Genomic DNA, 23,775 nt, shown 5'->3' on the forward strand with positions numbered 1-23,775 from the left:
ATAGTCATGGTCGTTCAGAAGATAGCATGTCACAATTTAACACTGATATCTACAGTAGATAGCATGTCACAGTGTAACACTTCTATCAACAGAAGATAGCACGAATGATTTTTTTTTCAAGTCTGATTTTTTGCCCAATGGCCACACAGAATAAAATGTGTTGTTATCTTCGAGCAGAAATCCGCGGGAAAGGGTATTTGTTAGCATTTAGGGTAGCAATTTCATGTTATTTTGGGAAAAAAGGTATACATTCCAGCACAGCCCAGTGTTTAGGGTATGAATTCGACGGCCATGACATCCATGTCTTATCTTCATGTGGTAAGTCCCTTTGATCTATCAATGTTAAAATTTAATTGTGTTTAGTTACATGGCAATCCATATGGGCGATATGTCAGTTAAAGGATAGACTACCTTTTTAATGATTGGTCAGTGAAAAGGGTACCTTTTTATGATGGTCAGTGAAAAGGGTGCCTAAATATTATTGGTCAGTGAAAAGGGTCCTTTTTTACAAGAAAAGATTGAGAGCATCTTTGATGTCTTATTAAGACATTAAATCCCCCGTAGAACAGCTGCAGTGGCCAACATAATTGGTGTTTTGTTTTTCTTTCATTTTACCTCATTATTTCTGGTTCAAATGACCAGAAGACATCATGAGAGTTATTTACTAGAATTAAAAATATTTTCATAATTTTTGGCAAAGAATAACTAAACTGAAATTTGAAATCCTACATTATGGCTTTAACAAAAATATAAAACATAGATTTAAGAAAAAAATATAAAAACGAGTTAAAATTAAATTAAAATTACTTTAGGAGTGCCTTAGAGGGGTTCGAACCAAGAGTCCATAGTTCATGCGTCTAAAGATATACCGCTAAGCCATATGAGCGGTTCGAAAGGTTCGATTTTAAAAGCAATATTTTTTAGACCGGCTTCAGATCATTCCATGTTCAGATTGATCCCTGTTCTCTTCATACACATTATAAGGACTCAAGAAACCATTGTGTCATTAATGTCCTTTCCAGGTGGCACCTAGTTCAATCTGACGCCGGTCTAATTATCACTCAGTGGCTCACACGTGTATACTATTTCTGGAATTAATTAACATCATCCAAACAATATAATACCAACATTTATGCTGACTTTAAAATAATTGTTTAAACGTTGAGAGCATTTTGTCAAGGTAGGTAACCAAAAATAGACAATAATGAAAGTTTGTTTATGGGGAAAACAATCAGCCGTATACATCGCGTGACAACAGTCACGCAAAAAGACACTCTGGAAGCCAATATTTCAATATGTTCGGTGGATATACTACTTGGAATAAAACGCTACCAAATTTCATGAGTTTTTCAGGCAAGCTAACTTCAGTTTTTATCTAACATGACACCCGATTTTTCTCATTTTTCCTGCTACTTAAGGCATGTTTAAGCTTCGTTATTTTCCACATAATTCAACTTTTACACAGTATTTCCTTCTTTACACGAATGTTTGATATCTTATCCTTGGTCATGGTACGTAATTTAAGGTCTTCCATTTTTGGAGTTATTTTGCTAAAAACGCGGTTGCCGGCTACATTTTCACTATTGTGTTACGTAACACCGTGCTCACAACCCGTAAACAATTCTGTTGAACAAAAGAGGTCACAAAGTTGCCCTCTAATTTGGCTTAATGGCTTTAATTGGCTTTAATTGTTATTTATCAAAATGACTCCACACATCCTCCGCCCTTTATTAAAATCCGCCTCTTGATACTTTTGTGTCAGATGTTACTCAAACTATGCAGTTAAGGTTATTAATTATTTTAAACTGTTGTGATTTGGTAGTTCACAGCATCTTACGAATGGTAGCGAGCTTTGGCAAAAACTGCATTGCTCAATTCATAGCGAGCGTGTAGAAGAATTAAAATATCACAGATATACTTTTATAGGTGCTGCGGTTCTTGAGTTACGTTGTAAATAGGGCTGAAACAACAACACTTTTGTAAAACGTACATAACTCATTAACAACAATAAATTAAGCAAGTTTGCAAAGTATACGATTTGAAGAATGAACTTTTGCAAAACATCAAGGTGTTAATTTTCAATAATATATTGATCTAGATAATGCCAATCAATTTTTAGGTTGCTTCGACCAACAATACCTCGTCTACCCTTAATGCACTTGAAGTTTGAAGTTTCTCTGCCCCTGCTAGGATACATCCCTGGGTAAATCAATATCACTGATGTAAAATGATTGCCTTGCGTGATAATTTTGGTATAATCATTTCCCATTCCTTAGCACTATCCATGTGGGGTTATTGAATAGAAACGTCATGCTGCACTGTACATGGCAATTGACCATTTCGGGGTCGATACATTGGTAATTCCAGAAAGCCTTGGCAAAATTAACGCAAAATACGTCATCGTAAAAAGACGAAACATTAACGAAATAATTCAAATAGCGGACGATGACCGTTAAAATAAGAGACAAAAAGCAATTTCTCTAGGCAGATTGACACGGGATCTTCGACAAAGAAAGTTTCACATTACTTCAACAATGTTTAATGCTCTGCGTGCTAGCCATGCGCTTCAACATCAAAAGTCACAGTTTTGAGATATTTTCTCAAAATATCAAGAGCTATCTCAAGAACCACTGAACCACTTGTTTGTACTCATTTTAATGCATTTTTCAAGCTGATTCCAAATATGGTCATGAAAATTTAGATTTCTGACATTTTGAATTAATTTTTTTTTAAACATGTCGTCTGCAGTCGACACCCGCGTGAAGAGAATTAATAACTTTTAGTCCGTTTTTTTACCCGAAATTGCAAAACTATAATTACCAGACACGCTGTTTATCACTGCCGACATTCGCCTCAGAAAATACAGATCGTGAAACAGATGTAAAAATCGCTGAACAACAGTATCGCTAATGCTTTCAAGATTACATATTTTTTTATAGTTGTAGTAATTTTCTTTTTTTATGTTTGAAATTTTATTTGCACAGATGTAAATTTCAACAAACCCAAACGAAATGGGTTGCTTTTTAAGATTTTGGTTAAAATTAAGAGAAACACGGAATGGACCCTTGATCCTGAAACCTCTTAATTTGTTTTTCCCCTTTAATATTTGTTTTTTAGTTGTTATTGCATTTTAAGGCCACATATCATTGCACCATCCTTTTATGTTTTTGTGTATTGTGTTGTGTTGTGATTGTTGTTTTTGTGTGATTTGAGTCCGGGGTTTGAGTATGTGTGTTTGTGTCCCTTGTTTTGTCTTGTTTGTGTAGGAAGGGTGGGTGGGTCGGTTGGGTTGGGTGGGTTTGGGTTTGTTTTCTTTCCCTGATATTAGAGACTTCACTTCTGTTTTCCTATGAATAAATGATTCCTCTTCATGATTTTGTTGTTTGTTATGTCAATGCAACTACAGGGTGTCCCAGAAAAAATTACCGGGGAAATGAAGTTGGACGTAAGTCGAGAGATACACATAAAAAAAAAAAAATCTAAAAATCTTATTCTGCATCTTATACGCTAATTTTACTAGAATCGGTTGACTGATTGCGAAGAAATGAGCGATTACATAACGCATGCGTCAATTCACATCATTCCAAGTTTGAAAGAAAGATCATTCAACACAATGCGCACTAGTGGTTAACTGTCAATAAGCTTCATAACTTCCGTAAAATCCTTTTCGTTTTTGTGTTCTTGCAAAAACATTTAATTAGGTTTTCTTCAAATTTGAAAACCTCCACGATATTGAAAATGAAAGATGCATGTAAGATGATGCTCGGTATTGTAAATATCTCTTTTCATTAATTTTGATATAAATGTTGCAAAAATAACAAATTACATAAGTATTGTCAATTAGCAATAATAAATGATTACTGTCTTCGATAGTAATTATTCATTTTATCATTACTCTCGGCTGTAGATAAGAAATTACACAATTGTTGTCTTACAACACTAACCGGAAATCACTTTTATCAACCCTGGTTATTTAACCCTAACTGAACACAGTGGATGTTTGCTATCGGGAGGGAAAGAAGAAACGAAAAAGGAGAGAAGATGAAGAAAGAAGTCACTTTGCACCCCCGGGATTCGAACCTCGGACCCCTCGCATGCCGCGCAGAAGATCCCCAGCACAGGGGCTATTTTCGAAGAAAAAAGTCACTGCACGTTAGCAAGCGCAAAATCTAAAAGATCAGCTAGCGGAGAGAGAAGCTTGAGGGGAAGTGGTTGCTGGCAGAGGGGTTGTGTCCCCTCGAGTTCTGTAAACTTTTACAAATCACGCGTTAAAATCACGCATTTTACTGACTCATTTTTGACGTTAAGGGCTGAGAGCTGAGAGCACACCACTCAGACAAACCAAATTGCATTCTGAGTACGAGGAATAGCCTTAACTGATATCAAATAATTTTGAATTTTCGAAATTTGCGATATAATACAAATTTTATGACAATTATTAAGAAATGATATTTTCGACATTTAACGGACCTCGAAGTAAAGTTTATCAATCCAATGATATGCACTTTTAAAGTTGATACGTGTCTGGTTCACTAATGCATTTCACTAATTCATTTAATTGACTTGTCATTATTTTGAATTACCTACAGCTCCATGAAAGTACACTGATGTCATTAATTTTATGGTATTGATGGTATTGATATGCAAAAATGTATATAAACTATGCAAAAATGCATAAAATGCACACAGGTGCTTACAATTGCACGAAATTAATATCTGTAAAATATAATAATAATAAAAAAATCCTTTTGATTTACTTAGAAGGGTATAGGTTTCATTTAAAATGTCATTCTATTTGATTGAATTGAAATGTACACGTGTCCCTACCATCTCTTAACCTGTCGCACAGTAGCGTAAAGTTCTAAAAATGTGGTAAGATTTCTGCAACTTAAAGGAGTATTTCGTGATCCTAGCATCCTCTTTTTATGACATTTTTCCGTACATATCCACGAAAAAAGCATATTCCCAAAATTTCAGTTGATTCCGATTTTGCGTTTGCGAGTTATGCATGATTATGTGTATTACACTGCTCCATAGACAATACGTTGTAATTTCGTTCTGGTGCACCAGAACGAAATTCAAATTTCGCGATATCTTTGCTAAACGAATTAATCTGCAAGAAATATTTGTACATAAACATTATGTAGCCAGAGTATTCCAGTGATATAAAAATCTCAACTTTTTTAAAGAAAAGTGGGGGGGGATGAGGCTGTGGATCACGAAATGCCCTTTTAAGTGATGCAAAGATGCATTTAAGTTGGCGGGAAATTGCATAAAAAAGTTGCATACAAATTTCATTACAAAAGATTAAACACACTCTTCATTAACTAAATGTCTATAGTTGTTCAGTCCATAAACAGGGTGTTTATTTTCTACAAGCAATATACAGGGTGAGTAAAAAAAGTGCAATAGTGCAAAGGATCCATCTTTATTTTATAACCAGATTGAACTTTCAGGATTTGCAACACATGATTATATTCATTAGTGGCCTTGTATGAAAAAACGAAGTAATTAGCACGTACCGTTCTGTTGTTATAACACATTTTACAGTGATACTCGATTTTAATGATTGTCCACGGGACATATTATAAATTTTGAATGTCAGCACACTCTTTGTAAAGTAGAATTGGAACAACTGCCATTTTCTTAACCTCATTGGCACTGAAGTAGAATGGAGCACCCAAAGTTTTATTGTCCCTGATCTTGAGCTGTCTTGTATATACCCTTACATTAAAAATGTTCATTCTCTATAAAAGAAACATGCAAATTTATGGTCGGGTTTTTCAAATATCGAAAGGAATGCGTGCAAATTGAAGTGGTGTAGATTACAAAATATCCAGTATAAGTTAGACACATTGCAGGGAATTGAAAAATTGGAGTTGGAGTTGGGTGAGGTATGAAAGACTTAAGTGATATTAGAAAGTTAGTTTGAACCGATAAAAGGAATTGAAAGAACGCAAAAATCAACCTTGATTTAAGTTAAAGCCAGTTTCAGATCTGGTGTTTTTATTTCGCATTGTGTGCTCTCATTAGAGTCACGCGGTAGCCGTGACCAGCAAGTTTAAAAAAAAAAAAAAAGACTGTTAAAGAAGACTAATAAGATGCTCCCGCGAGACTATATTTACACCTAACATTAAAATTCTATTGTTCTATGATATTTTTCGCTGGGTACAAAGTGTATCTAAAACCATGTTTAATGTTATTTAGAGTCCCAAATGTAATATCTTGACAACTCATTAATTCAAAAAGGGACACAAATCCTACAGTCAACCATTTTTTAATAATAAACAAACACTTTTGCTTCATTTCACCCGGTATTTCATAGCGAAAATTAGTGGAAAATAATGCTGATCCAGAATTTTTGGACAAGGCTACAGCACTAGCGGGCAATCACCTACACACTACTTTTTCAGATTTACTTCCAATTATACCCTAGCATTTTCTGAGATACCCTACATAAAAATTCTGAGCCCCATTCGCCAAAAAATCAAGTTTTTCACAATTCTTTTGTTCTTTCCGGACGATGCACCCATTCATATAATAAATAATGTACTTCGACACAGCAATTTATATCAGAGTCCCGTAGCTCAATGGTTTCGGCGTTCGACTCCGGATCCGGCGATCCGAGTTCGAAACCCGATGACCAACTGGGTTTTTTTTTCAATATTGTATTAAACAATAATTTTATTGTCATTAATCAAGGATAACACAATTTTAATCATCCAGTGCTATTGTGATATTATTTTTTTTTAATCAAAGCAAGATGTTTGATTCTCTGGTTTATTATTTATTATATTAAGGGCCTATTTAAAAAAAAAAACTATAGTGCAGCCGCTAGCAGAACAAATAATAAAAGAAATCTCTTTATTACTTTCTTTATTTATTTAAATCTTAACAACACAACAATCTGAATAACACAAGAAACTAGATCAGGTTACCAATATTTTCTCATTTAAATAAAGTTCTGTCCTACCACGGGGCGATTCGCATGATAATAGGACAATAAAACATGTAATATGTATGAATGGTTGTTGAATCGATCTAGAGACCTGTCCCTCTGTCATCTTCAGCTATCGTAGAACTGTATTCCTACATGACTGTCATTTCAATTGTTATACCGTTCCGGTTGGTTTGTTGCACTCTATAGGTGTGAAAAATTGTTCCACTAATATGGAAGGCCAGCAGGGACAAAAACGTATCCAAAAAGAGACAACCAAATATGGAAGGCCATTAAAGTCATACGTAAAGACAAATTAGCAAAGCGGCAAAAATACACAAAGGCCTATTGAAAGGGGGGACTGTCCCCACCACAGACACACAGAACAACTTGGCACAGCCTATAGGAATGTGCAACAAGATTTTCCACAGGGCTGCAAAGAACCACAAGCCGCGAAATTTTGATAGCCAACAAGCTTAAGCTATTTATTTAACCCTCGATAGAGAGCAGGGCTTGAAGAATGAGGGAAATTAAAATCACAAACCGCGAAAGACCGCCAACAACCGCCGCTCAATAGGGATGTCAAACTAGATTGCCACACATGGTTACAAAGAACCACAAACCGCGAATTTTGGATATCCACCTAAATTGCCCCGCGGGGCTACAAAGAAGTATGGTTATCCAACAAGCTTAAGCTATAAATTACCCCCTAGAGACTGCAGGGCTTGAAGAATGAGGGAAATTAAAACCACAAATCGCGAAAGACCGCCAACAACCGCCGCTCAATAGGGATGTCAAACTATATTGCCCCGCAGGGCTACAAAGAACCACAAACCGCGATATATGGATATCCAACCAGTTTAAAAGACAAATTATCCACCGATAGAGGCCAGGGCCTGGACAAGTAGAGAAATTAAAACCACAAACCGCGACAGAACGCCAAAAACCGCCGCTCACTAGGGATATCCAACTAGATTGGCCCGCAGGGCTACAAGGAACCACAAATCGCGAAATTTGGATATCCAACAAATTAAAACTACAAACCCCGAAAGACCGCCAACAACCGCCGCTTAATAGGGAAATCCAACTAGATTGCCCCGCAGGGCTACCAAAACCACAATCATTAAAACATAATTATCTTGCTAAGTCTCGGCACTTAGACGCTTCCGTACTATAAGCCTTGCTACATAGTTTCAATTTGAAATAAATCGGACTGACTCTGTGTCTCTCTGGCATGAAGAATGAGTGAAATTAAAACTACAAACCGCGAATGACCGCCAACAACCGCCGCTTAATAGGGAAATCCAACTAGATAGCCCCGCAGGACTACAAAGAACTATCAACCGCGAAATTTGGATATCCAACTAGATTGCCCCGCAGGGCTACAAAGAACCACACACCGCGAAGTATAGTTATCCAACGAGCTTAAACTATAAATTAACCCCCGATAGAGGGTAGGGCATGAAGAATGAGGGAAATTAAAACTACAAACCGCGAAATACCGCCAACAACCGCCGCTTAATAAGGAAATCAACTAAATTGCCCCGCAATCTACAAAGAACTATCAACCGCGAAATTTGGATATCCAACTAGATTGCCCCGTAGGGCTACAAAAACTACAATTATTAAAACATAATTATCTTGCTAAGTCGTGGCACTTAGACGCTTCCGTAGTATAAGCCTTGCTACATAGTTTCAATTTGAAGTAAATCGGACTGACTCTGTGTCTCGCTGGCATCGTCAACATTGGGTATGTGTTGTTCATATTTACATTTTCTTAGTTGCCTTGAATAATTAAAGTATATTAAAATGTATATGTATCCCTAATAACATTACAGTCACGCGGTAGCAGTGACCAGCAAGTTTTCAAAATAAAAGTTTTATTAAATTATTTACTGTCATAAATCAAGGATAACATAATTTCAAACATCTATTCTTCGTTTTATTCGTTTTATGGAGTACTTCGTAACCCGATGACTTTCCAAGCTTAGAGCTGCTTGGCTACATTCATAAAAAGAAAGAAAATCCACCAAAAAAACGTTGACAACGTAAAGAAAGCAGCAAGTTTAAAAAGCCCCCACCTCGGCTCACTTTTTGAAACTTGGTCCCATTTTGAATATCAACAGCAAATCGGTGTTTTTAACGTTTAAACAATAGCATCATTGCCATTAACATGCCTTCTTGTTATTCGTTTAATTCAATCATTGGTCATGAACTTAATAATTATTATAAAACAAAACATATATAGGATATTGGCAAAGAGCAATATAATAACCTTTCTGATCGTTCCAGAATGCTAACAAGTTAATATTATGCATCGGCACATTAAAGATACATAACACTGACAAAGATTAAATCAGTATCTTTTACAAATGGGACCAAGTTTCAAAAAGTGAGCCGAGGTGGGGGCTTTTTAAACTTGCTGCTTTCTTTACGTTGTCAACGTTTTTTTGGTGGATTCAAATTACATGGTGCCTCGTGGACAAAGAGTTAAAATGGGTATCGCCGTAAAAAAAGACTCATAAAAGTTAAAGCGTTCACTTTCTTTTTTCACAAAAGGTGAATACTGAGTGTGGCATTTATAAAAAGTTTCAATATTGGGAAAGTTCAACTTTGTTCTTACGTGAATATTGATTCGTTGACCTATTGCACTTTTTTTATTCACCCTGTATATACGTTTAATACCCAAATGATTTGATATGCTCATCATTAAGTGTCTATGTGTTTAGTTTAGCGTTGAAAGTGTTCAACTTAGTATTTACCTCTATACCTTTACTTTGTAAGGACCTAGAAGAGTTTAGAAGAGGCTGATTTCACATGCATTTAGCAAATGAAAAAACAACAAATTTTTCAATAATTTAATTATCATATTTGTTAAGCAGTGCTTTTGTCACTGATCTGGACTATACTAATATATCGCAAGTAAATAATGATATGGTTTAAAGATTTCCTTGAGCATATTGAGGAAAGCTGCGCTTTTAGCCTTTGTCACACTAATTTGGCCATAAGTATTGTAAATTTTGATTATAAAAAATCCCGATATTAAGCCAGAGGGATTATCAAGCTGCCCCCGTTACCGGGTCTGCATGCCATGCAGGCTGCGCACTTACTTTTTTATTGGTGTGCCGGTTGCATATCAGCGGCGATGAGCGGCGATGTTCCTGATGGTCATAATTTTTGGCTGCTTTACTGGGACAATTGCGCACGAAGCGCGCAAAACCTTTCCATTTTACACTACTTTAGCACAAACAAAGTTGATATGTTGTGGTAATGTGCAACGTTATACTATTTTTGCCCCAAATTAAGGTGTTTAACGGTCTAAAAAAGAAGATGCACAGGGCAATTCTGGACAATTTCGTAGTAGATAAAGGGTGAGAAACAGACCATTACCATAGATAATCGGTGTCTTGTTGAGGTATGGTGAGCATGTTAGTCGCTCGGAAGGTGAGACCCCGAAGTAATGTACTGCATTTTAGGTGCACAAAATATCCTTGGTTGAACTGATGTAAGACCGCATGGCTCTTGTTTTGTAACCTAATTTGTCGGAATCTGCGTTTTGTTAGGAGAGAGGGGACAAAGGTAGATTGACACCCTCGTCCTAATTATACAGGCTTAAGTGAAGAGACATAAAACAAACTTATTTGCATTATTCAATAGAGGTGTTCTTGGTGTCATTCAATATATTGTTTACCATCTTAATTTCAATATAATATGCATAAACTTGCATAATATTTTGCGCTGATAGTGTAAAATATACAATTTAAGTTTGTTGTTATGTCCAAAAAGTCAAATTATGTGGCCAGTGTTTCTAATTGCGAACATGTACTTCACTTGTTCAAAATTTATTGACCTGACCAAGATTATCTTAACCTGACCAGGATTATCTTGATCTGACCAAGATTATCTTGACCTGTCCACATTACTTGATATAATCGACAGTTGATCAGACTTTTAACAAAAGAAATACAATAGACGTATATTGTCCGCTAGATGGAGCTGCCCCCACGCCTGTTGCGTATTTTCTCGTCCAGAGGCCTTCCCCCACGAGTGACCGAAAAATTGGGAGAAAAGGGCGTTACCAGAGGCGTTGTGAGGTATTTATTTGCTTGATTTCCCCTGCCAATTGAATGTTTGACTGCATGATCACAACAAACTATAGGATATAGGATTTCCCGACTAGATTAGTCTTACTTTGTGGAGGAACTTCATTAATTTCTTGGTCATTTTTCGAGCTGAAACTAGTATAGAAATATTTTAAGCACGGATTTTTAATTATCACTGCACGGATTTCTATTCTCACTGCACGAACGTGCCAGGAGGCACGTTAAAATAGCCCCTGCCCCAGCATGTAGCCACACAGGTGACGTTGGCCCGGCCAACGATTCCCTGGGCATATATGACTTAGGCTGATTGCGTCATCAAGTCGTGTGCAATGGGTGCACGAGCAGTGGTTTTCATGGTGAAATTTAGTGAGATCTAGTTCGGTAAGGGTTATTAAGGCCTATATCTAGGAAAAACATGCTACATAACCCTAACTGAACACAAGGGATTTTTGCTATCGGAAGGGAAAGAAGAAACGAAAAAGGAGAGAAGATGAAGAAAGAAGTCACTTTGCACCCCCGGGATTCGAACCTCATAGTGAGATTTAGTGAGATCTAGTTCGGTAAGGGTTAACTGGATCTTCCCTGGGTTCTACGGGACCACAAGAGGCAAAGGACGAGGATGTCATTGTCCCGGAGGGGGTACTCACATGTAAAGGTGGTATGGGTATGTCCGGCAGTCAAGGGTCTCCTTTTGGGCTCTCTCGCAGTTCCTTAAGACCTACATTTGGATCATGCTCCAGTTCTTTGAGCATCAAACTCTGATAATGTATCCCTTAGGCTAATATTTGGAAAAAATTGGAATTTGGAATTTTAAACTTTTCTTTTTTCAAAAAAAAAAAAAGTTTGCCCTCTATATGGGTTTGATGGAATGTGCCTGGAATTGCATACTTTTTTTAAATGTACTCGTGGGTGGCGGTTTGGAGCCCGTGGGGATGCTCCGGTGGGTGGAGTGATGGGTATTGGTGGTCAGGGTTTCCTTTAGACTGGGTTTGGAGACTGAGGGTGCTGTTGAAGTGGTTTTCGGACTGTTGCTACGCAAACTATCAAATCGATGCACAATAATAAGAAATTCAATCTAGTCATTCTACACATACTAAATGTACAAGGGGTCAATCTCAACAGCTTGGTTGTTCCAATATGGAAAACCTCTTCTGGAAAGAAAGCTTTTCTTTACAGATCTTCAGTTGCGTGAAACAAGCTTCCTCCCAATCTTTGTATCAATTTTAATTCAATGAGTTTGGGTGGATTCAAAAATGCAATTGGTCTGTAAGTTTTGTATAATAATTTGAGCTCAACATTGCTGCATTTTGTTTTGTATCATGTTTGGTTATTTCATTTTGTATAATATATATTTCTTATTTTGTTATTACCATACCTTATTTCCATTGGTAGGGACACTTCATTACACATGTCATGTATTATGCTGTATTCGTAAGTAACATTTCAGTATTTGTAGGTAAGAATTAGACTTTTGGTGGATATCGCAATCAAATCTTCATTTTATAAAGCACTTTGAATGTATTATTTTCTTTATGTGCGTTTATTGATACTTGAGACCCTATGTATATTTAATGTCGGTTCACAGTGGTTGAAAGAGGATTGAAGAAAGAAACAAAGGCACTAAAGTGACTTTAATTTGTAATTGCACACAAATCGCTTAAAACCGTTATTGCAGACTTGTGAAGTCCATCTTGAGTCAGTTACGTCTTGTGGCCTTTCGTTTGAGGGCAACTATAATTAGCTTTATACTAGGGTCCACCACTGTGTTGTCTAGATCATGAGACAATGAGAAAAGTCGTTTTTGTCCATGGTATTCGTAGGTTAACTTAGCGAAAACGTCAAAAGTTACCTTCGAATAAACCAATTTGGACACAAATTACTCAGAAACCAGAAGGTCGGTAAACGTTTAAAATGAAACACACATGACAGCTGACAAATCCAAGTATTTATCCCCTTCTAATCTTCTTCGAATCTGATTCTTCTTTCAAATGAGCAGACCGTCGTCTATTTCAGTACATATTTTTCAACAATTAAGCCGTATTCAGTTTTGCATGGTGGGCATGTATGTGAATTCGCAACTTTCATTGACATATGATTTGATAGCAAACATACAGGCCTTCGTTATGTACCAATATGGGCATTGGCATGAATGGTGGTGTTTCACAATACTGTCATGATGTCAAATTGTATTCGTAGGTAACATTCGGTTACCGAAATTTACCAACGCCATTTCAGTAACGTTTATCACCAACAGTATCAATGAATACAAAGTGGTGCATATCTACAACAATTGACCAATGAAAACACCGTAAAGTGGAAGTCAAGTGGAAGAAGCGCATGATCAAATCGTGCAATCTACCTTATATCATGATGACCATGATAATGTCACGCCTGCGTGTGTTGTGAGAAGTGGATCTTCTAACAATTCAATGCTATTTTATCTCCGTGTTCTGACAGTTAATTTTACCCAAATAACATTTTCACAAGATTTAATTTTTGTCTTTAGTGTTTCATATACAAATGTTCTTTGCAAGTTAACTTCCACGGATACCCAAATATTATAAGCCTACTACTAAGGAATATTTGCTGACTCCTGAGCAGTATCGGATCCCTCAATCTAGTATACACCAGGCACAAAAAGAAACTCGTCAGTTATATTCATCCTTGATCCTTTTGATTTTGGGGTTTGAGGTTTTGGAGGCGCATATATATATTGGTCAATTGTTGTTCGTTTTTCACGAACAGGGAGTCAAATGAGAAAGCAAAGTCCAGTTAACAAAATGTTTCTTTCAGAATAATCCAAAATTATCAAGTTTTTGAACAGCAAGGATGAATATAACTGACGAGTTTCTTTTTGTGCCTGGTGTATACACAGGATCACAGCTCATCTTACCCCCCTCAGAAAGTCGAAAAGTCGAATTGGCACAGTACATTAATTTACTTCCGAATGGTACCTTGCGCCTTTTAGCTCCAGTTATTTTCGAGACAAAATGTGTATAATTACTATGAAGTATAAATAAAATGTCTGCAGATGCGCGTTATTACGTGGCTCTAGTCAAAAGTTGGTGCTTATTTCAAAGTTTTGTGGCTGAGAAGGCAATCATGGGGGTCAATTTGAGGGGGGCCCAGTATCTCCCAGTGGGGGTCCTCAAAAATGTTTAATACCTCCACTGTAAATACTCATGGACACATGTTTGATTCACAAAATATGAACAAAATTTGCTGACCCCCATCTTCCACCTACCATCTGAGTCTATGGGATAAACTCTCTTAAGACAAACCTTGTCGTAATAATTCCCAATTTAAATGTACACTATCGCCTCTGTAGTTTCCTGAGTATATAAACAGCACGAATATTTTCTGCAACGCTGTGAGTAATATTTATGTCAAAACTCAGCGCAATAGAGCGAGAAACGCTTCGTGCTTATAAACGTACGGTCGACGTACATACGGCGTATGGAAAATCGCAATCTCTGTATTATGTACATGTACATTGTACCTGACAGTGTAAGTGTGTAGTTCTTGATTAGTACGGCTAAAGCCCGCTACAGACTGTTGAGTATTCGACGTAGAATATTTGATGTAACATATCACTGTTATTTAATATATTCCAATTTTATTTCCAGTAATGTTTAAGTTCTAACGAATATTTGATGACGTAAAATCGATAATAATATCTTACATAAAATATCTAAAAGAAACAGGCCTACGTCGATTTTACGTTATCAAACATTCGTTAGAACTTAAACAGTGCTGAAAATAGAATGGGAATAGATTAAATAACGTAGATATGTTACACCGAATATTCTACACCCACTAAAAAGTCTGCAGGGTCCGTGACGAGCTTACACGTACACATTGGGCAGTCTTCCATGCATGGTGTGATTTTCTTTTGAAAAACTGTAAGAATAAATTTTGCCTTCGGACTTGATCGGTTCCCTCAGACATACTAATACTAATAATAATAATAATAAAACAAATTTTGTAGAGCGCAATAGACATAGGTCTAGTTCAAAGCGCTAAACATAAAAAGTGACAACAACATGCAGTTCAACAGTGACATAAAATAACGGTATAACGTGTAGATATTACAGAAACCAAGTCTTAAGGGTAGACTAGGTATCGTTGGTCGAAGCAACCAAAAAATGAATTTTTCCTTATCTAAATCAATATATTGTTGAAAAATAACACTTTGTTTTGCAAAAGTTCATTCTACAAATCATATACTTTGAAAACTTGCTTGAGTTATTGTTGTACAAAGCTGTTGTTATTTCACAAGTTTCAGCCCTACAACATAACTCAAGAACCAAAAGCCCTACAAATGTGTATCTGTGATATTTGAATTCTTCTACACACTCACTATCAATGTAATTTTTGCCAAAGCTCATTACCATTTGCAAGATGCTGTGACTACCAAATCACAACAGTTTAAAATAATTGCTAGAGTAAACAAAAACGGGGTCTTTAACTACAACTTAAAGCAACAATGTACGATGACAACGAATTTAGCTGATTCCATTTGTAAGTTAGGACATGTGTAAACATTACAAATATGTATGAGCAAGGTTTTTAAGTCAAGTCAACACATACATAAATGACAGCCAGTGAAAAAATTTCACTGACTATCCAGGATTTGAACCTGGGACCTTCGGATCACCGGACCGATGCTCTACCAACTGAGCTAATAAGTCAGATGGAGAAGAGCAGTGATGTTATTATCTATAGGCCTTCAGTTCAATACCCGCCCTCTATCATCTTCTCATCCAAGAAGCTTTAAGAAAGAGGTTTGGAAATCATTCCGAAATTATTACAAATATGCCAAAAAAGCCGGTTTGAAAACAATTTAATCAATTTCATATAAGACCGTACAGTATGGCTTTAAATTGCGCAACATTTAGTAAGTTCTTGATAGGAGGATCGATCCATAATGTATAGTGAGGCAGATGAGAAATATCATGTTTAATACCCGAGGAGGGCACTTAACTTTTTAAGTGACGGGTATTTTAACGGCGTTAGGATGTAGGACCTATCGCATATAATGGTTGTTTAAAAAGGGGGTCATTTGGTATAAAATAATGAAAGACAAATGGGTACAAAATTGTCAAAAAAGGGTACAAAAGTTTGAAAAACATTGGGTCATCGGGAAGAAAATTTCGAAAAAAAATTAAGCAAAATTATTTTATTTCCCATTTTGCCAAATTTGCAATTTGCTGAAATAAGATAATTTAAAAGTTTCCGCATTATTTTGTGGTATATTTATGATAACATTTCATGATTAGCCGAACCTTAAAAAGGGGAGGCCGTCTGGTATATTCGACTCGGTGGTTTAATGACAGGCACATACCCGTCACTCCTAAAGTTGAATGCCCCCCCCGGCTCAGCAATTACACCTAGATGTCTTTATCTGGGAGCTGGTTCAATCGTTGAGTCATTGTGATGGAATAGATGGAAATGTAGATGAAATGCGAAAGCGAGATGATAAGTGAAGAACTTCAGTTTTGTCAGTATTCAGTTTGAGATCATTGCAGTTGACCAATGCACAAAGTCTTTGTCCAGGTTGACACATAGTTCAAGATTAGAAATACTAGTAGTTGCATGGGTACATTGACTATAACATAAATTTGAGTATTATCTTCATAAATCATTTTTGACAAGCCATATGAGTCTTTTATTATAATACCGATAATATCATCAATTTAGAGAAGTATAAAGAGTGAAAACAAGTGGTCCAATAACGGATCCATGTGGAACGCCTTCTTCAGGTGTATGACTGAGATATGCTGGATTTCCATTAATGATGACACATTGAGAGCGATTCTGAAAGTAAATGATATAAACCAACTTAGAGCTGAATTTATTAAATCATTGTAATATTAATCTGATCTTAACGAAAAAGAATAATCAAAAAGATTGTGGAAGACAATGTATATACCGCTGCAAAGATTAAAATCTTTGCAGCGGTATAGAATTGTTTTAGAACACCACCCCCACCCCATCTTCTTCCCCAGGATATATACAACCATGAATCTTTGACATTTTAGGGATTCAATTATTTTGATTTTTTTCTGTCTTTCTTTCTCCCCTGCTCCCTCTCCCTCTAAAACCTTAAATCATGGGATTAAGAAATTTTTATCAGAAGAATTTTAATAACCGTACATTATAGTCTTCAAAAAGTCACAATTATATGAACGTGTATGTGTCCTGAAAAACCATGTGCGACTTTTTGCAAACAAATATTTCCCGCCCTCATAACGCTCCTGCTGAATACACTAAGCTAAAAATTGAAAAGAGCTTTTAATCAACGATATTTAACAGGTGTATTCCCGCTATGTTGAAGGTTCGCCGATGTCGCAAGTTCGCTATCAAACTGGCATTTTACTCATATTATACCATAGAGGTCACTATATGTCAAATATGAGTTAGAACTAGATCTAGTTCCTCGAGGGGGTGCGCGCGAAGCGCGCATGGCCGCGAAGCGTTCAGCGAGGCGCGCATATGCCTAATCCTATCAGGGCCGTGACACTCGTATTCAATCCCTGTATAAAAAGTGAAGTCACTTTGCAGGCAGTTTGATTGACATTGATTGACGGTTGCTATGCAATCCAGTGCGCAGCCTAAAATTTACGCACTTGTGCACGTATTTAATTTGCGTACGGCCGAAGGAACTTATCCTGTATTGCATTGACAGCTTTCGTCAATGATTGACAGGTCTTGAACATTTCAGTGCGCAAATTAGTCTTAGTTCCAGACGTGCAAGTACACATACGATTGTAACGCAATTTGAAAGTACGTTTATTTGTTTTAGGAAAGAAATACCCTTTTCATTACATTTTGTGTTAGTAGAGAGAAAATTAGACGCATTCGTTACTTGTTTTATTGATTTTCGAGCTAATTTTATGTACGAAATATGCATATTTAGACCGCTACAGTACAAACGACAGTCTGTCTTGATCAAGTCTAACATCGTCAGGCTAAAATCTCCTCAATCTTGAACGACTGTCGAGGAAGTCTATTTCGAGCTATTTTTCCAAGATGGCGCCCATCTACTGCCAATTATTCGGACCCTTTCCGGCAAAAATACAGCTTATTTAGCCAGTCTCGTCATGGGGTCATCGAACAGAATATTTTTCTAGCATATTGAGGTAACTCCTCAGCTACTTGGTTTTTCAAAATATGATAGAAATGGAAAGAAACGACCAATTGTTCGCCGTTTTTCGCCATTTAATTTTTTTTGAAACGATGACGTAAACATGCATCATCTCTTCCACAGAAAATACACTCCTACACGTACAGGGGTACAGCTATGCCATCACATGCATGATCGTGCATTGGCTGTGTGACTGACTTCATTTGCGCAAACGAGTGGCTTATCCTATAGTATATTAGTACTCGAGAATCCTTGATCCTATTTCATATTTGACAATGTTCGCGAACTCATATTAACACTTGTTCTCTGACATTACAAAATCCACCAGTGTGGAACAAGTGCTAATATGAGTTCGCGAACATTGTCAAATATGAAAGAGGATTAGGCATATAGCTAAGGTTAGGGCTAGGTTTATGCTTAAGGATATGGATAGAGTTAGAGTTAGAATAGTAAGTTTGGGTTAGGGTCAAGGTCTGGGTTAGGGAAAGATTCGACATATCACACATGGCGAACCTTCCACATTACAAAACCCCGGGAATGAACCTTTGACATAGCGGGCTCGTTCCTCTCTACGTCGCTGCTACATACAGAAAACTGAAGTCCAGCGCGCTAATCCACATGGACCACATGACTTATTGGTAGCCGAATTGAATTCTAAACATAATAGACGAATCCATTTTCACGCATTCCTACACCTCAATGGCAGCCATAACTGGGTCCCCCCACCTTAGGTCTATTCCACCTAAAATGTGAAATGATGTGGCCTTGGCGGGGATATTAAACTGCATTAGACAAAAGAATGATGAAAGTTTATAACACAATACAATTCATCATCGATTTTTAAGCGGATTTAATCCACCCAATTGGGCAGTAACAACACCAGTTTGGTGCAGGCGGGACCCAGTAATGGCCGACTGAATTCTGACCATCACTTGGCTCGTTGGATTCGTCTATAGGCTACAGACAACTCCAACATTGATCGGGTATAGAATAGAAATACCACTATCATGACTATTAGGCGACGAAAAACGAAAACCCCGTTCTACGGGCCCGACCGACCCAGATTTCCTGTACAAATGAATGCCGACACAATTTTCGGAAATTTCAGGAATATTTTTTTTTATTTTCTCACATTGCAAATTATTTACAGATTTTGATTATTTTTTGGGTCATTAAAAAAAAATTAAATAAATACAGGCCGACCGACCGACCCTACTTGAAAGGTCTGTCCGCCCGTAGAACAGGGTTTCATTTTTCGTCGCCTTACCTTATATTCTCAAGGGCATACAGACAATACGAGGGGCATATGAATGATACATACACAATATATAATCGATTTTGAATTCGTTCACGTGCTCTGTGCTGAGCTGCTCATCGCGTTGTTTGCAAGGTAGATAGTCAGCCTACCATTTTTCTTGTAAGACGGTCTGAATTTTTGCAATTTATCGTAAAAGTCCCCATAGGTCCCCGAAGTTTCTTTCAGATATTAAAAGATTAGATTCTCATAAAGACGAAACAGTAATCTTTAGTGGGGACCTGTGTAATTTTTACATAGATTTTTCATAATCTTTTGGCGTATATAAAATTGAAATAAAATTCTCTGCCTTCTAAATGACACCAACTGTACCACAATTGGGTATCACGAATCGTTATATATGTTGTGCAGTTAATATTCATATATCCCTTCATACATCATGTACATAAGATGCTTCAGTTTTTACAAAAAAAATATTTCATCGACCCCCCCCCACTCGCCTATTTCAAAAGCTAATATTCCTCAGAATGTAAAATAATTAGCATTAAAATCAAGTTGTTTTTACGCATTTTAAAAACACTTGTCCCGATGACGAATGCCGCCGTGTAGCGGGCTATATTAACCGATCTAACATGCTTAAAAGAATGTCTTACCTAACCTATTCATAGATCCCATTCGCAAAAGGCTGGCAGACAGGGATCTGGATCTTGTCGACGTTGCCTGACTTGGGCACGGTCAGAATTCAGTAGCATACGCTTCAGAATTTGGAGAGGGCTTTCTTCCGCGCGTTTTTCGGCAAGTGGGTCACGGCGTAGTCTTGCTTCAGCTGTATCATCATTTATCGCCAAGGTGTTTCGATCTTGTAGAGTCACATCATGTACTGGGTTTGCGCAGTGCACCAAAGATGCCACAGCAACAATCAGTAGAGCGAGAACTAAAACCTTTGCCATCGTGTATTCGTGTAGCCTGTTATGAGTAAGGGTAAACCGATACTAGGCTCTTTATAGTTTTCTGCATGACATGTTAAAGGGGGGTAACCCTATCGGTTTAGGATATGGATTCTCTTCAAACTTACATACAATGTCAAATATTGTCCCTTTATCCATCTATGTGAGAAAACGGGAACAATTTCAGCATAAATGTGAATAATTAGCATATTAGCAAGCCAATACACTGGTACGCGTGAATTGCATTCTGGTCAGGCATTTCCGAAACAACGGCCGAGCGCATGTCCCGGTGGAAATAGGAAGTGTTCGCCTTGGCACTGAAAACCGGCTCGCCCCTGTACACTTTTATACCCTCTATTCATACTGATTAATCTTAAAAAACATTACATATCACTGCGCTCATTATCATTCTTGACAAGATAGCCCATGCTGTATTTACTTCGCTTAATTATTTCTTTATTTTTAGCTATATGATGCACATTTTCACATATTTATGATTTTTCTTTGTTTTATTTTTTAACTAATTTTTTTAATGTGGGGAGGTGCTCTCATAATTTTTTTTCATATTCTTCGTATCATGCTTGACAATATAGGTCATGTTTCCTTATTTATTTTGCCTCTTATGTATTTCTTTATTTTGTTTTTTGTTTTATATCATTATAGCGCCATCTATAGTTTGACATTAGGGGCCTATTTGATGTATTTTGCGGACGAATTGGTACTGGGGTGAAGTCTTCCGAATCTATTCCGATTTCATTCTATGACTACCCATAACTCCCGTGTCGTGTAAAATGCGAACAACTGGTAGCCTGTAAAAACCGCTGTGTTTCATGATTTCTCCGGAAATACATCGACTTGGAGCGTCAAATTTCAGGATAGTAATGAGAAAAATAGTATCTATTATGTGATACCAAAACCTCATCACAATGAAAAAAATCGGGGGGATGATGCTGTCGATCGGGTTACGGACCTTTAATCCCGTGTGTTATGATATATACATTCTGATTCTGGTCGGTAATGAAAATACGTTTGTGTCTGAAATTAATTCCTCAATATCAAGAAAAACCCCGTTATGTGCATATAATTAACTACCAAAAAACGTTTCAAAACGTAAAAAGGGGCCAAAGTTTAAAAATCTTTCCTGTGTGGCTTTTCACCCTTTTTTAAACTTGGTCCCATTCAGTATAGTAGTAATTTCTACAATTAGGTTTAAGACTGTTCAAAAGCATAGGCTATGTATTATCAAAATCATTTGAAGGTTTATGTTTTATTATATTGCGTGTTCATAGAGAGTAGTAGATTATTATATATACTTAGCAAATTGACTGTCTGTCAACTTGCATATAGGCCCTACATCTGTACATGAGGCGCAGAATCGCACAAGACGATGAAGAATTTAACAAAGTGAGTATTTGCTACTTATGCTTAAATCAAAATACATTATAACGTCTTTACGGAAAAACTTCAATCACGCACGAACATTAATTCATTTACTCTACAAAATTAACAATGACAACTAAGAAAACAAACAAGTAGCCTAAAGATGACTTCATATGGGTCTTTCATAAATTTCATAAATGGGACCAAGTTTAAAAAAGGGTGAAAAGCCACACAGGAAAGATTTTTAAACTTTGGCCCCCTTTTACGTTTTGAAACGTTTTTGGTAGATATTAATTCTTTTTTTTTGAAGTAAATGGTTAATGGTTCTTTGTAGCCCTGCGGGGCAAACTAGTTGGATATCCATATTTCGGGATGAGTGGTTTTTTGAAGCTTCGAGGGGCAAACTAATTGGATATCCATATTTCGCGGTTCGTGGTTCTTTTTAACCCTGCGGGGCAAACTAGTTCGATATCTTCATTTCGCGGTTAGTGGTTTTGACGACCCATAACCACCCCAATCAGCTGCATGGGGTAAGAATTATTAAAAAAATTAATAGCTGAACCCAATAGTTCAGCGAGGAACTGGAAACGACATATTGATGACTATATATAGAGTGTATTCAATAAACCCAAGCAGAACGAGAGCTGCTAAGTAACCGTTATCCATAACCATAAACACATGCATGATCAGACAACGAGTGTTCAATTTCCTCATAGCTTCCCACGTTGTACACACGTCAGTCGAATTTGGCGGTGTTGGTTTGTTAGCCCTCAAAGCTATAACATCGTTCACTTTTTGTTGTGCCTCACTGTAATAACATAAAGATCAGTCTGATCAGTGTGATATCATTTCAAGAGGTCACTTCACATGATTAAGCTAAACAGCCTAATTCGGCCCTGATTTGGTAAAATGATCTAACTTGAAATTAAAATCGCTGTTTCGAGAAAAAGAGCTTTAAAGTTTGAACACTTGACGTTTTTCTTTTTGAATAAAATAAATTATGAAACAGATCTAATGTCTTAGAAAATATATGAAGTCACTGGCTTTCTCCAAACCTCAGGTTCAGATCACTAGCGTTGGTTGAAGGAACAACATACAATCAATCAATCAATTTATACATACTATATGCCATTACGGCACCCTTGTTGGCCCTGATAGCATTGGACTTAATGTCCAATTTTCTGCATTCAAACTTTAATTTCCTTTCTTTCTCCCCTTCTTTCTTTCTTACTTTCTTTCTTACCTCCTTTCTTTCGTTTTTCTTTCTTTCTATCACAGGCCTACTTTCATTATTCCTTTCCTTTTTAGTTCTTTTTCTTTTCTTTATTTCTTTCTTCTCTTTTCATTTTCCTTCCTTGCTTTTTTTCCTTTCTTTCATTCTTTCTTTCTTCCTTCTTTCTTTCTTCTTTTCTTTCTTTCTTTCTTTTCTTTCTTTCTTTCTTTCTTTCTTTCTTTCTTTTTTTTTTTCTTTCTTTCTTTCTTTCTTTCTTTCTTTCTTTCTTTCTTATTTTCTTTCTTTCTTTCATAGGCCTACTTTCATTCTTTCCTTTCCTTTTTCCTTTCTTTATTTCTTTCTTCTCATTTCTTTTCCTTCCTTTCTTTCTTTCCTCCTTTCTTTTTTTCTTTCTTTCTATTTTCTCTTTTTGTTCATTCTTTACTTTCTTCCTTTATTTTCATCAGTCTCTCTTCCTCTTTCTTTGCATTTCATTTAATATCTAGAGTTTGTCTGCGACTGCTTTCGCTCGCGCTGCTTTAATTTGCGTGTTGCGCCATTTCTAGTACGCACCTTTTAACATCGCGTTTCTCATTTTTATTTTCCGCGCTCGCAGACATTCTCTATTTTGCTTACTTTGATAAAGTACTTTTGTACGAAATGTCAGTGTATAATTTTATATTAAAACATCGTTGAACAACACGATGTTCCAAAGGTTAATGACCGAGAATGAAAAGTACAGATTTACTTTATCATGTTTGTCTCCCTATGCATGAGTGCGTATATTTATGGC

The 23,775-nt window shown here is 36.7% G+C and overlaps 1 long non-coding RNA gene and 1 other non-coding gene across 2 annotated transcripts; both read right to left on the minus strand.

Annotated features, from left to right (window-relative positions):
• Positions 1–15,595: 15,595 nt before the first annotated feature.
• LOC140169933 (uncharacterized) lies at positions 15,596–20,914 on the minus strand. Its single transcript, XR_011861437.1, has 2 exons — positions 20,096–20,914; positions 15,596–16,857 (listed from the first exon to the last, which is right to left on the minus strand). It is a non-coding gene; the product is annotated as an uncharacterized lncRNA (long non-coding RNA).
• Positions 15,659–15,732, minus strand: Trnat-ggu (transfer RNA threonine (anticodon GGU)). The gene has a single exon. It is a non-coding gene; the product is annotated as a tRNA-Thr (tRNA).
• Positions 20,915–23,775: the final 2,861 nt, after the last annotated feature.

The sequence above is a fragment of the Amphiura filiformis genome, chromosome 14 (genome assembly GCF_039555335.1).
Source record: "Amphiura filiformis chromosome 14, Afil_fr2py, whole genome shotgun sequence".
Lineage (NCBI taxonomy): Eukaryota > Metazoa > Echinodermata > Ophiuroidea > Amphilepidida > Amphiuridae > Amphiura > Amphiura filiformis.